This window comes from Montipora foliosa, unplaced genomic scaffold, assembly GCF_036669935.1.
Source record: "Montipora foliosa isolate CH-2021 unplaced genomic scaffold, ASM3666993v2 scaffold_403, whole genome shotgun sequence".
Taxonomy (NCBI): domain Eukaryota; kingdom Metazoa; phylum Cnidaria; class Anthozoa; order Scleractinia; family Acroporidae; genus Montipora; species Montipora foliosa.
Window position 1 is genome coordinate 127,501 of NW_027179705.1, and position 12,500 is coordinate 140,000.

Genomic DNA, 12,500 nt, shown 5'->3' on the forward strand with positions numbered 1-12,500 from the left:
ACCAGATTAGCATCAAACCATGTCTGAAAATAAACGTTCTTTGTGGCTTTTTTGGCCAAGTGTGGGTCAATTTTAAAGGAAAAGCGTCTCCCAAAAACAGGAAAAGTGTCTCCCAAAAAACAGGAAAAGTGGTAATTCTAGTACTGTTGTGGTTTTAAACATGATAAAGTTAAACCGTGGGAGTTTTCAGCATTTGCTTATTCCCACGAGGTCCAGCGTGTGAGCAAACAACACTCTGGCGTCTGTCAAGCGACGCCTTATCGCAATAATAAAAGAGCGCTCATGCTTGGTTGGTTGTGCGACACGTGTTACATCCATTTCAAAGACTGCTTTTGAAGGCTTTTTCACTGATCTTGCCGGGTGTCGTGCCACTTTCCACACTGGGTGCGAGACGTGTTTTTCCCGACCTTTTTCGTTCTTTAGCGACGGACACTCTAATTCTTGAGGGAGGGGTAAGCAATTTATTTCTTAGTATGGCGTTGGCGGTTTTTTGTATCATTTTTCACCAACGCAACGCTCTGCAATAGTTTTCGTTATGAATTAAAGTTTATCTTTAGTTGGCTTGCTTGGAGTTTTTTCCTTGCTTACATGACTCGATAACCACGCACTCCCTCCCCTTCAAAAATTAAATGCTACGTCCCCTGAAAAAAAATAAACGTAGACATGTACCTGTCTTGTCTAGAAATTTATACGCTCCAGTTTCTCTTTGATAAGAACTTAACTCAGGGATTTTAAATGCCCAACATACGAAGCCCATCTTCTTGCAGTTTTTTCAGGGTCTAAAGTGCACTTCCCGAATCTGAAGTCCGTGGTCAGGATTGGTCTACGTAAATTCGCGCTTGTTTCAGTAGACGCTCATGGGGGAGGAGCGCGTGACGTAGCGATAAGAGTGTCCGCGTGGGAGGCTACAGAAACGTCGACGTTAATTATTGTATATTGTAAATATTTATATTTTGTTACATCCTTATTTTTAAAAACATATCTTTTAAAATGTGTTATGTGGTTAATGACAGAATGAATAAAATAAAATAAAATAAAATCAGATGATGACCGAGTGAATGGCGGTTCCAGGGAACAGAATCAATATCAGCTGGAGTGCCCACTTTGTTCGTCAAAACCGCTGGGGATATTTCCATGCGACCGGGACGAACTCAGACCGGTATGAAGTTTTTGCAGCCGTTGTTTACATGACACCAGGACGAAATGCTTGGTGCCTGGTTTCGGGACGAAATGAAATGTTTTGTCTCATGAATATATGGGTGACCCAAAAGCATAGAGTCTTGAAATTTCTGGACCCGATCTGATATTTATCGTCATCTATATGAGAACGGTACGAACTCAGACCGGTAGGAGAATTTCTCGTCTCGGTGCAGCAACCGAGACGAAGACAGACCGGTCTCATGTACAGCCGCCCGCTCTCCTACATAAATCGGAGGAAAGCTCCTCCTCTTTTTGTTTTTAGGAGAGCGGGCGGTTGTACACAAGCTAGGTCTGAGTTCGCCCCAGTGTCATATATAGACCCCCTTAAGTAATTTCAGCTATTAGGCCGGAATTACCACCAACCTGGATCGGTACTCCAAACTATTAGTCTGTTTATTTGTTCATTAGCTTTTAAGTTATTTTGGGTGACCAGTTACTGACTATGTATTTAATTTATTGTTATATGTTAATTGCTGGTTAAATGTTAACTCCGCAAATTGTGCAGTGCCAATAAATTGTTGTTCTTGTTGTTCTTGTTGTTATTAAAAAAGGTGTTTTTCTTGCACGGCCACTGACACCGATCCCTCAGCGAGCGTGCAAGGTTTAATAATACAATAATAATAATAATTTTATTAACAGCATTTCCACGAGGTGGGTCTTCATCCGTTAATATCTAACTAAAGTTAATTAGAATTAAAACAAACTTAGGAAAGGCTATGTTAAAAACGCTAAATAATTAACATTTACAGTGAAAAAAATAAAATTATAATCTGGACTTGGCTTTATCTTGTCGCATTTCTTTGTCTCCTTAAAAAATAAAATTGGGTCTATGCAGTTTCTTAAGGAAAGGGGAAGGTTATTGAAAGTTTATCAGCAGCTTCATCTAGAAACGTATTGGCGATCATTGATCTTTGAAGCTGTATACCCTTGCTGGAGCGTAAGTTTCGATTATTTTCGTAAGTCTCTAGTCTTTAATAATTTGGCCAGTCTGAGCTGTATAAACTCTTGTGTGTACTTTTAAGAATAATGGATATTTGAGGGAGCAGGACTTTGCATGTTGAGTGAACAAAAGCACGTGCATCATACTTAGTTTACAATCACCATCATTAACATTTGAAACAACTTCCCAAGTTACTCCTATCTCTCAAGCTACGTGCAAACGGACACAAAATCTGCCCGGACCAACAACTGCCAACATTGTTGGGAGTTGTTGGTCCGGCAGATGTTGGATGTTGTTGGTAGTGCTGTGCAAACGGATGCAACAACTTGCAACAACTTGCAAACAATGTGAAGACACGCAATGTATAATGGGAAAGATACGACCCATAAGACTTTGTAAACACGTTCATCTCCATGGAGACCATATTGTAATGCGCGTGCGTGGCCCCAACAATGTTGGATGAGTTGTGCAAACGGATGCAACATTGTTGTGCTACGCTTCAGTGATCACGGAACAAAAGAAATGTTGGGAGTTTTTGGCTCACAAGTTTGACCAGTTTCAAACTTAGCGCAACAACTCCCAACAACACGCAACGACATGCACCACGGTGTGCAAACGGACACAATAGGTAACACCCAACAATTGGGAGTTGTTGCACGGCAAAGTTACGTCCGTTTGCAGGGACCTTCAGTATAGAACATCCAGTAGATTAGCAATAGAAATGTCCTAAATTCGACTCCTTCAAAGGGGCGCTCGCTTTTTTTCGGTTTTCGGATTATTCCCTAGGGCCTGTTTCGCACTACACCAAAAAGTTTGGTTTGGTGTTTGCAAAAAAATTTCGGGATAACGAATTTTTGTTTTCGTAATAGCTTCGCACTTGAGACATGCGAATTATTTGTGTAACCACAAATGTAGTTTGCCGTTGACGAGTATCTGTCAAGGAACAATACCGTAGAGTTCCGATAGTAGCGACCCTCGTTGCTTTCGGAATTAGCAGCCTTTGGGGGTCGTAACTTTAGGGGGGTCGTCTACGAAAGTTTTCCCGAGACTTCAGCTAAAATGACGGACATTTGATCACGTTTTTACGTGGCATGGAGTTCTCGTCTTTCCTCGGTGAAAATATGGAGAACGTTTGCCTATGTGGAAGGGCAACAAAATATCAATGCATACGATGTGAGACAACCGTTTGTGTTTTGTGTGCTCCCGAAATTCAGAATCCTGAAGATGAGCCAGAATATAAGCCCATGAGTAAGGTTGGAATTTGTAACCAATGCAACAATACCGCCATTGCCGGCTGTCGTGGTGAGACCGAAGATGAATCAGCAGTGTTGGAGGATATGGAGGCTTCCAACGACACCGGGCCAGTTCAATTTGACACAGAAAATGAGCAAAGTTCAACTGGCGCAGTCTTCAAGGCCCTTAAGACAACGACGAACAGTAGCAGCAAAGGTACTGATATCCAGGTCCCCGACAAGAGAAAGCAATGGACAAGGGAACAAAAGCTAGAGTTCATAGATCTCTACAAGAAATACAAGAACAAGGCAAAGGACGCTAGAGAGTGTAAAGTTCGCTATAAGTTCGAAGTGAAAGCTAGCACGTATAATCCATGAATCAAGCAAGAACATAAACTTAGAAATTTAAAGTACAAATCGACAAATGCAGGAGCTGGTCGGCATGCAGCTTTTCCTGACGTGGAGAAGATATTGTTTGAGGAATTCCAGGAACTTCGTGGGAAAGCTCTCAAGGTAAAGGAATGGTGGTTCCGAAGTCGATGCAAACAGTTAGTGGCTGGGATGCATCCAGGAGTGGAATTCAAAATGTCAAACCACTGGTTTGATCGCTTTAAGTCACGCTGTGATATCAGCTTCCGGCGCCCAACAAATGCTGCACAGAAACAGTCTGAAACACTACGTGCATCTATTCAACAATTTCACAGATATCTCAGAAGAACGGCAACAGTTAAAGCAACTGAGCTGAAGGGTGTCCAAGAAGGCATTGTAGGTCCCTGGGAATTACGCGATATAGCTAATATGGATCAAACACCTCTGTAATTCTGCTTCAACACCAAGGGAGCTACTTATGCAGAAAGAGGAGAAAAGTCAGTATGGACCCGCACGACAGGTGAAGGCCATGATAAGAGACAGTGTTCCGTGCAATTGACCATATTTGCCGATGGCGAGCCTCGCATCAAACCCTTGCTGATGTGTAAGGGCACAGGACAACGAATTCCAGAGAGAGAAAAGAGGCAGTATGATCCAAGAGTCGTGGTCAAGTTCCAAGAGAACGCGTGGTGCAACGAGGAAATGATGGTCTTTTGGCTCAAAAATATGTGGAAGAAGCCAAACATGTTTGGTCAACCACGCGATAGACTTCTTATCTATGATGCGCATAGACCTCAAACAACAGAGACGGTAAAGACCATTCTGACGCAAGAGTGCCAGACGACACTGGGGCTCGTAACTCCGGGCGCAACGAGCAAGGTTCAACCACTCGATGTTACATTTAATGCGGAATTTAAGAAAAGTGTCGACAGATTAGCCACGGAACACTTGTCCGCAAATCCAGAGCACTCTATGACGGGAAAAGTGACTGCTGGTGATCGGCGTGTGCTTTACACGAAATGGGTGGGTACGGCATGGCAAGAGACCTCGCGCCGACTGAAAGACACAGTTATCCGTTCATTTGTGAAATGTGGAATTTCACTACCCATTTCCGGTAGCAGGGACAGTGAAATAAATATCGATGGTTAACCGGACTACCGCATGGGTGAATCAGCTGATATAGAGGAGATCGAGTTCTTCACTGAATCAGATGACGAAAGCTAAACTGCTTCGATTGTACTGCATGACGCACCGCTGCGTTTTGTATCTCAGTGTCATTTAATTGGAACAAAGACGTTCATGTTAATGATAATCGACGAAAACTACATAGAGTTTTTAATATCAATTTGAAGAAACGTTCCTGTTGTTAATACGAAATTATACCGGTTTACGTTCTTACATCGCTACATCAGTGAACTGTTCCCCTTGTTGTAAATTAAAGTGCCTTATCGTGAAACGTATTACGGTATTGTACACTAAAATTTTGACTGTTGATTGACAAATTAAAGGTACGCGGAATACAATTTTAAAAAAACTTGGTCTCGCTACTTTTGGGAGAGGGGGGGTGGTCACTACTTTCGGGAGATCGCTACTTTCGGGGGGGGGGGGGGATCGCTACTTTCGGGGGGTCGCTACTGTCGGGATTTACTAGCAGCCACAAACAAATTGACGTTAATTTCGGGGGGTTGCTACTTTCGGGGGGTCGTTACTATCGGAACTTTACGGTAGATTTTCTCTCCCAACAAAAAATTGTAGGCTTCCAAATTAAGCTAGTCTACAGTATCCCTGAAGTTTGGTGGCACTTGCGAAAATTTTGGTGGGTCGAAAACATGGTTCGCATTGAAAATGTTATCGCGTTGACAATTTTGTTTTGCAAAACAAGCAAAATTTCGCGTAGTGCGAACTGGGCCCTAGTCACCATCGCAAAAAAACCTCTCTTCAACTTCCCAAGATTAAGACATGGCAATTGTAATAGATTACTATTAAGCCAATGATAGTTATAAAATGAAATGACCACGCGTGTCCGAAGTACGCGTGCGTGCACAGTACTGGCTTTGACATAGAGTATTCTACCTTTGGTCTCGATAATAATGAAGTTTTTGTGAGTTCCATGATGGTTTATGATTTGAAGCCGGGCGACCTCCAATATCGGATCGCCAAAAAGTTTGTTGTGTCTTCAGAAATATGATCGCACCACACTGATTGCGTTTTAATAATTATGGCCAACGAGCAAGCCGAGCGAAGACGCGAGGCTTGCGAGGCGGCAATCTTAATGCCGCGCGAAGTATTGCAGCAGGCAGAAAAATTCTCGATAGTTGTGTGAAAAAGTGTAATTTAAGGCTATGTAGAGTAATGTAAGATTCCCTGGAGATTTTAGTAGGGAACAATGAAAGCGCGTGTTTTGATGTGTGATGTCATTAGACAAACTTGCATGACGCGTGCGACTATTGATGATATTGTGCTCGGAGGTAAGTGAAAACACATTGAGTGTTCTTTAATATTTATTGTCGAACCATCGTGTTCTATATTGAGTGAACGAGCTCAAAACTAAACCGGCATACGTGTTCTTATTATATAGCTTGTGTTTGTAGTCGATATAACGCGCGCTCTGATTGGCTAATTCTGACTGAATTAGGGCATTATTTTCCCGTAATGCCCACCGGCCGATTATGGGCTTGCGAAAACAAAGCAAAAGGTCATTAAAAATCCATATAATAAACTACTTACTAACCTCACTTGCTCGGGACCCTACTGGGGAATATTGGCCCTCGGTCGTTTTTGTACGGACCTGGCTGCGCTCGGTCCGTACTGCCGCGACCTCGGACCCCAGTACGGCCCTCGCGCTCGGTTAGTGAGAAGTTATTATCGACCGCTGTTGTCAAGTCGGATTTCAGCCCTCGAGTAGAGCACTTTGTTTTTCGTTTTGTAACCATTGAGTCGTGAACAGTTTAATTTAATTTTCAAAGAAAATATGTTGTCTGCAAAGTACAAAATTAAACGATCAGTTGATTTGTAATTCATGGCTGCATCTTGCAAAATAAATATTCTACAAGTGAAACAACTTTCATGTGCGAGAGAGTTTGCATGCTCCACGCTGAAAAATCTGAAAACGCTTTGGCGATTTTTTACATGGCGCTGATTTTATTCAACTTAATTATTGTATATTCCTGTTAAAATTACGGCCGTTCAAAAATTACAGCAGTACATGTACTTTCCATATTATTGCAAAAAACGTTGACATCTACATTGTTGTTGGAGATACAAAGTGTGCAATTTCTATTAACTAGATAAGTTGAGTTGCAGTACTTTCGAATAAAACGATTACAACTACTGTTGGGTGTTTTGGAACTCTGATACAAATCTGTAAACTATGTATTATATTGACTGTTTCGTTGGCACTTATTAGCGATAGCTACTACTAGTTATTTTAGCTATACCGTCAAAAAAAGTTATTGAACACCTACCTGTCAATGGACTTTTCTTGCAGTGAAAAGGTAATCGAAGATACGTCGAGGTATTGCAGAAAACAAAATATTGCTGAGTAATCTATAAATGCATAAAATGTATTGTTTGTTATTTGGAAAAAGGTAATTAACGCATTTTATACCCGGGGGCTTCCCATATAAAAAGGGGAGGGATGCTCATCGGAAATATTAAATTAAACCCTAAAGGAGACCAATCTGGGCATGGATAGATATTGAAAATTGATCTATGAAAAACATTAAAACACGTTCAGCCCAGAGGGCATATATTTGGGGCCTGTATTGAAAGAAAGCTACTTTTGGCTCATTACAAAGTTGTTAAGTGAAGAGTTTTGAGCTATAGCTAGAAGCATGAGAGGTACCATTATATCCGCTTTACTCTTAGAATATTTGCATTTTCCGTTTATTTAATTGTCCTATTCTTCTTTTGCATATTTCAATGAAAATATTATGAGAGTTGCCCTAGTTACAAAATATAATGATTCACAATTACTGTAAACGGTCTAATAACCCCCCCTCCCGCCCCATAGTGCCAAGTTCATAATAAGCCCCCCTCCCCTCCCCTCAAATTTTGTGCAATGAACACACGCTGTGTTAAGGTGGCTTACTACAGTTATCCGAAGAAAAAATATCAAGATTTTGAAATCTGTGAAATTAAAGCAAAATGATGTCTCTTGTGAAGTGTTGGTTACTGTAATAGATGTAAAATGTAATTTTACCTAACAAATAAATACGAAAAAGAAGAAAACGCTTAATATAGTGACGGACTTCCTGGAGGCGGACTGGAAACTAGACATTTCAAAGGCCTTTTTCTCATGATCAAACCTAACCGTACAACCAGGGCTAAAATTTTGCGAATTAGTAAACAACATGTTGACAAAACCGTCAACATTTTTAAAAAAGTTCTATCAGACAGTTTTTCAGTTATTATTAAAATAGACGAAAATCGACGTTTTTGTCATTTGTGAAAAACCTGTCTGGCAGATTTAACTATTTATTTCTCTACATAATTATTTTTTCTCGCTTTCGGAAATCCTGAAATTTTGAGGTGGGGTTGTATGGCTGGTCACTATGTTTAGCCTTTTCCCCTGATTTGCATTTATTTGTTCGGTAAAATTACATTTTACATCAATTGCAGTGACTAACACTTCAGAAGAGACTTCCTGTTGCTTTAATTTCACAGATTCCAAAACCTTGATATTTTTCTTCGGAAAACTGTAGTAAGCCACCTTAAAAGCTGATTTTACTGTTTTTAATGGTAAGTAACTCTGGTAAAACGTAGAATTGTATTTGAACGAGTGCGTGCGAAATGTTTTGGTTTTAAATGGCCAAAGACGGTATACACTGCATAGGAAATTTATTAAAGCTGGTTGAGATTTTAGAAGATTGGTATTTTAACTCTCGAGTTTTTAATAAGCCCCCTCCTCATCTAGCGATTTTGATTTTACAATTTGATGACGTCACCGTGAAAGCCATCTATCGTTTTCTTGTCGTGAAAGTTGAGTTTGTGTTGTGTGACGCTAGTTTTATCTTATTTGTGATTTTCTTTCTAATTTACAAATCGAAAATTAGTGCCGGTATTCGGCTAAAATCTACTGACAAGTCAACAACAGAAGCAGACCATTAATATTGCTTTGATGGTGGGATTCAGTCTTGTAAAACGAGACAAAGGAAGTCACATGCGTCACATAAGAACTAAAGGATTTCACGGCAGCGCCGGAAACGACACCCAGGGTCTGTTTTAAAGGGGCTAGGTCACGCTATTTTAGGTAATTTTCTTTAATTGTGTTAATTATGAGCTCTAAACGTCAAATTGGCAGAGCAAGAGTCTTTCATTTGCAAAATCACGGCCACATAACATCTCAGAATGATTTTCCAGCTGTGTAAATGACATTTTGATTCAGACTGATATAAATTTGAAAAAAGGTGGGCCGACGTTTTTCAAATTTACCCAAATTCAATCCATTTCAATCCTCTCCAGTTTTGTCCATCTATGTCCCTTCTTGGCTTGCCTGTGTTTTGTTAGAGTCCTTCTATAGTTTTGAACAGTTATTTTGATATTTTAGTTAAGTCTATGACCATTCGATCAGTGCTGAAATTGCCTAAAATTGCGTGACCTAGCCCCTTTAAGAACACATGTGTTCAACACCTTATGGAAAAATAAATGCCATTTATAAATAAATGCTATTCGTTTTTTAAACGAAGTCCGCGTACGTGAGTGGTATTCCTAGTTTTTCTCTCTGAAAATTCTCAACGTAAAGATAAGTCATCCCCGATTTACTAGTTTCTGTAGAGCAGTTTACCTTTTTAAACGAAGCCCGCATACTATCTCTAAACTGTTTTACGGAGACTATGAAAACAATGGAAACTAAAACATAACGAAAAGATGAGATATAATGAAAGATGGAGGACAAACATAGTTCAAAGTCTGGTCTGGTCATCTTCGTTTACAATACTGATACAATTATCGAAGTTGGCGGATTTCTTACTACAATTTTCTCTTAAAATATCGACGCCGAAAGTGGGTGATCGTGTGTACGGATATTGGAGGTTTTATTCGAATAAAGGGCGTAATGTTCTTACAGATGTCGTGCATCAAGTTGGATTTAACAATTCGAACAGAAACGCTGTGACAAAAAAACTGAAATTGACCAATTGAAATACACTTAAATACGTTGCTGGGCTGGTTCGGATGCAAGTCGAAAAAGAATCTTTTGTCTGGTGTGTATCTTACATGGCAAGCCCAATTTTCGCAAAGATCGAAGTGTCAAAAGTATTTGAAAACACATGTTTGTATTGTCAGTTCTCTGCAACTGCGATCAGTGCAAGGTGTTAAGTTCCACCAGACCTGAAACTGCACGATAATCATCAGAAACCAATCGTCACAAAGGAGAAGAAAGATAGGCGAGAAGTGAAAAAGATTGAAGCCGAGCACGCTTTGGTGAAATAATTTTTTCATCAAACGAAACAACGAGAAAATATTCAAACAATTGGCAGCGGCCGGCGGGAGAGATGTCTTGTTAAGTCGGCTTATTACCGACATACTGCCGGGAAATCGTCTTCTGGTTGGAGACAGCCGAGGTGAGAACTTCATGATTGATAAATTTTTTTTTCCGATTTTCTGCTGCATTGCGGAACTGTTAGCCGTCATTTCGAAGAGGCGTTCGGAGTCATAGCCTCATAAAATGAGGGTAGTATAAACTGAGCTGAATTCTACATCCTCAGAAGTTCAGTATTTAAACCACAGTCTGGATAGCACATGTGTTACTAATACCACACTTTTGAGTTTTAGGAACATGTTCCGATTTTTCAAACATCATCATCAGCTATAGTGAGTGTAACATTGAATTTTTTACAAGATAATCCGTATAAATATATATAACTATCTATACAATGATTCCTTGTAGATTGATTCTCATATTTTCAGGCATCTTCTAAAAATTGACAGGATAATGGTGTTTCTTGCTTCAAAATTATTGATGATGCTACCTCTTTCTATCAACTCAAAATCAAGGAGAGCTTCCATATTGAGCGGTCGAAACACGAACTCAACAAACAAGTTGATCATGTCAGTTTAGCATTGCACTTTTAAAATGTCATGGTTATGTCAGTTGTGTTTGGGAGATATTAGCAATTTTTCCTATCTTTAAATTCGAAGCAAAATAAAGTCATTGTTACAAATTTCTAGTTTCTAAAGAAACAGTGGTGCTGTGTCGGTGGGAGAATGAAACAGCAAAATTTCGTTTTATATCAAACGTGTTGATAAAGGTCGAATTACAACCGTGAACAATTTGGAAAGCTGACGTTTCAGACCGAAAAGAGGAATTGTGGGTGTTGTTGGTTTTTATGCGGGGGAGGAGGAGCTTTGCCATTCGTGGAAATATGGTAACATGAATTTGTGAATAAATCAATAGAATGACAGGCGTTAATTGATTTCGTGAGGATAGAGTGTACATGGTTGGAAGATGAATTTTTGTTCGAGATTTTTGCGGCTTTGTGTTCCCAAGGTGTAAGGATAGGCCGCACATTGTCATGTTGTGGTGGGAGTGATTAGAACGATTAAAATGGCGCGCAACTGGTTTTGATGCATCTGTGTCGGTTCTTTCTACATCTCTCAGTTAGGTGTTCGCGAAAGCGGTCCGCCAATCTTCTCCCTGTTTCACCTATGTAGGTCTTCTTACATAGTGTAAAGGTTATGCAAAGATGACATTTGCGGAGATGCATGTGAAGTGGTCAGTGATTTTAACGGATCGATTCGGTCCTGAGATGTTAACCATGTTGGAAATAAAAGGACAAATTTTGCATCGTGTGCGTGTACATAATTTGAAAATTCCCACCTGGTTGTCAGACTTAAATGAGCTCCTAACTAGAAAATTACCTATATTTTAGCCGCATTTGAATGAAACAAGTGGTGGTAGATGAAATATATGTTTAATTTCGGGATCATTCCGGAGAATTTTGAAGTTTATGAGAATAACATTTTTGACTGCAAGGTTTTGCGGATGGTAGGTGAGGGTGAATAAAATTCCGTTGTTCGTTCTGTGACATTTGTAGTGCGGTTTCTCGATCGATTTCTTGGGGACGATAGCCACGTTTTATGAAAAACTGGCACACTTCCTCGCACTTGCTGTTAAAGTCGGACTTGTCACTACAGAGGCGCCTTAGTCTAAGACATTGACAGAATGGGATGACATTTTTTACGTGTTGTGGATGCGAGGATGAATGCAGTAAGTCGTTACTGATGGGAATCTGTTGGTTTGTAGTGTACGCTTGTAGATAAACCGTTGCCGTTGACTGAAAGTTTGATATCGAGGAAAGCAAGTGAATTTTCGGAAATTTCCCAGGTGTATTTTAGAGCCGGGTGGAAAGAATTGACTGAGTTAATGAATTGGTTGAGTTCCTCTTTGCCGGATGAAGTAGCGCCGGCGCAGCCATCGATGAACCGTTTGTAAAGATCAGGTTTTGGTCCTCTGTAGTTAGAGAAAAATTCATTTTCGATATAGCCTACGAAGTGGTTGGCGTAGCTAGGTCCCATTTTGGTTCCCATTGCAACACCGTTGATTTATATATATAACTAGCATATATATATATATATATATGCGGATTATCTTGTAAAAATTTCAATGTTACATGCACTCACTATGGTTGATGATGATGTTTGAAACATCGAAACGTGTTCCTAAAACTCAAAAGTGTGATTGTATTTTTAAAAATATTAAACCACAGTACAGAAAAGTGTCTTTTCTTGTTCAGAAGATAGCGGTGTCTTGGCTAACC

The 12,500-nt window shown here is 40.0% G+C and overlaps 1 protein-coding gene across 9 annotated transcripts in view; it reads right to left on the reverse strand.

The window, feature by feature from the left end:
• LOC137988038 (uncharacterized) overlaps positions 1 to 12,500 on the reverse strand; it is a 140,145-nt gene that overhangs the window by 26,936 nt on the left and 100,709 nt on the right. For all 9 annotated transcript variants that reach the window (XM_068834098.1, XM_068834097.1, XM_068834102.1 and 6 more), the window contains one exon: positions 7,206 to 7,287. The gene's annotated coding sequence lies outside the window, so the exon portion shown is untranslated. The remainder of the gene's footprint in view (positions 1 to 7,205; positions 7,288 to 12,500) is intronic.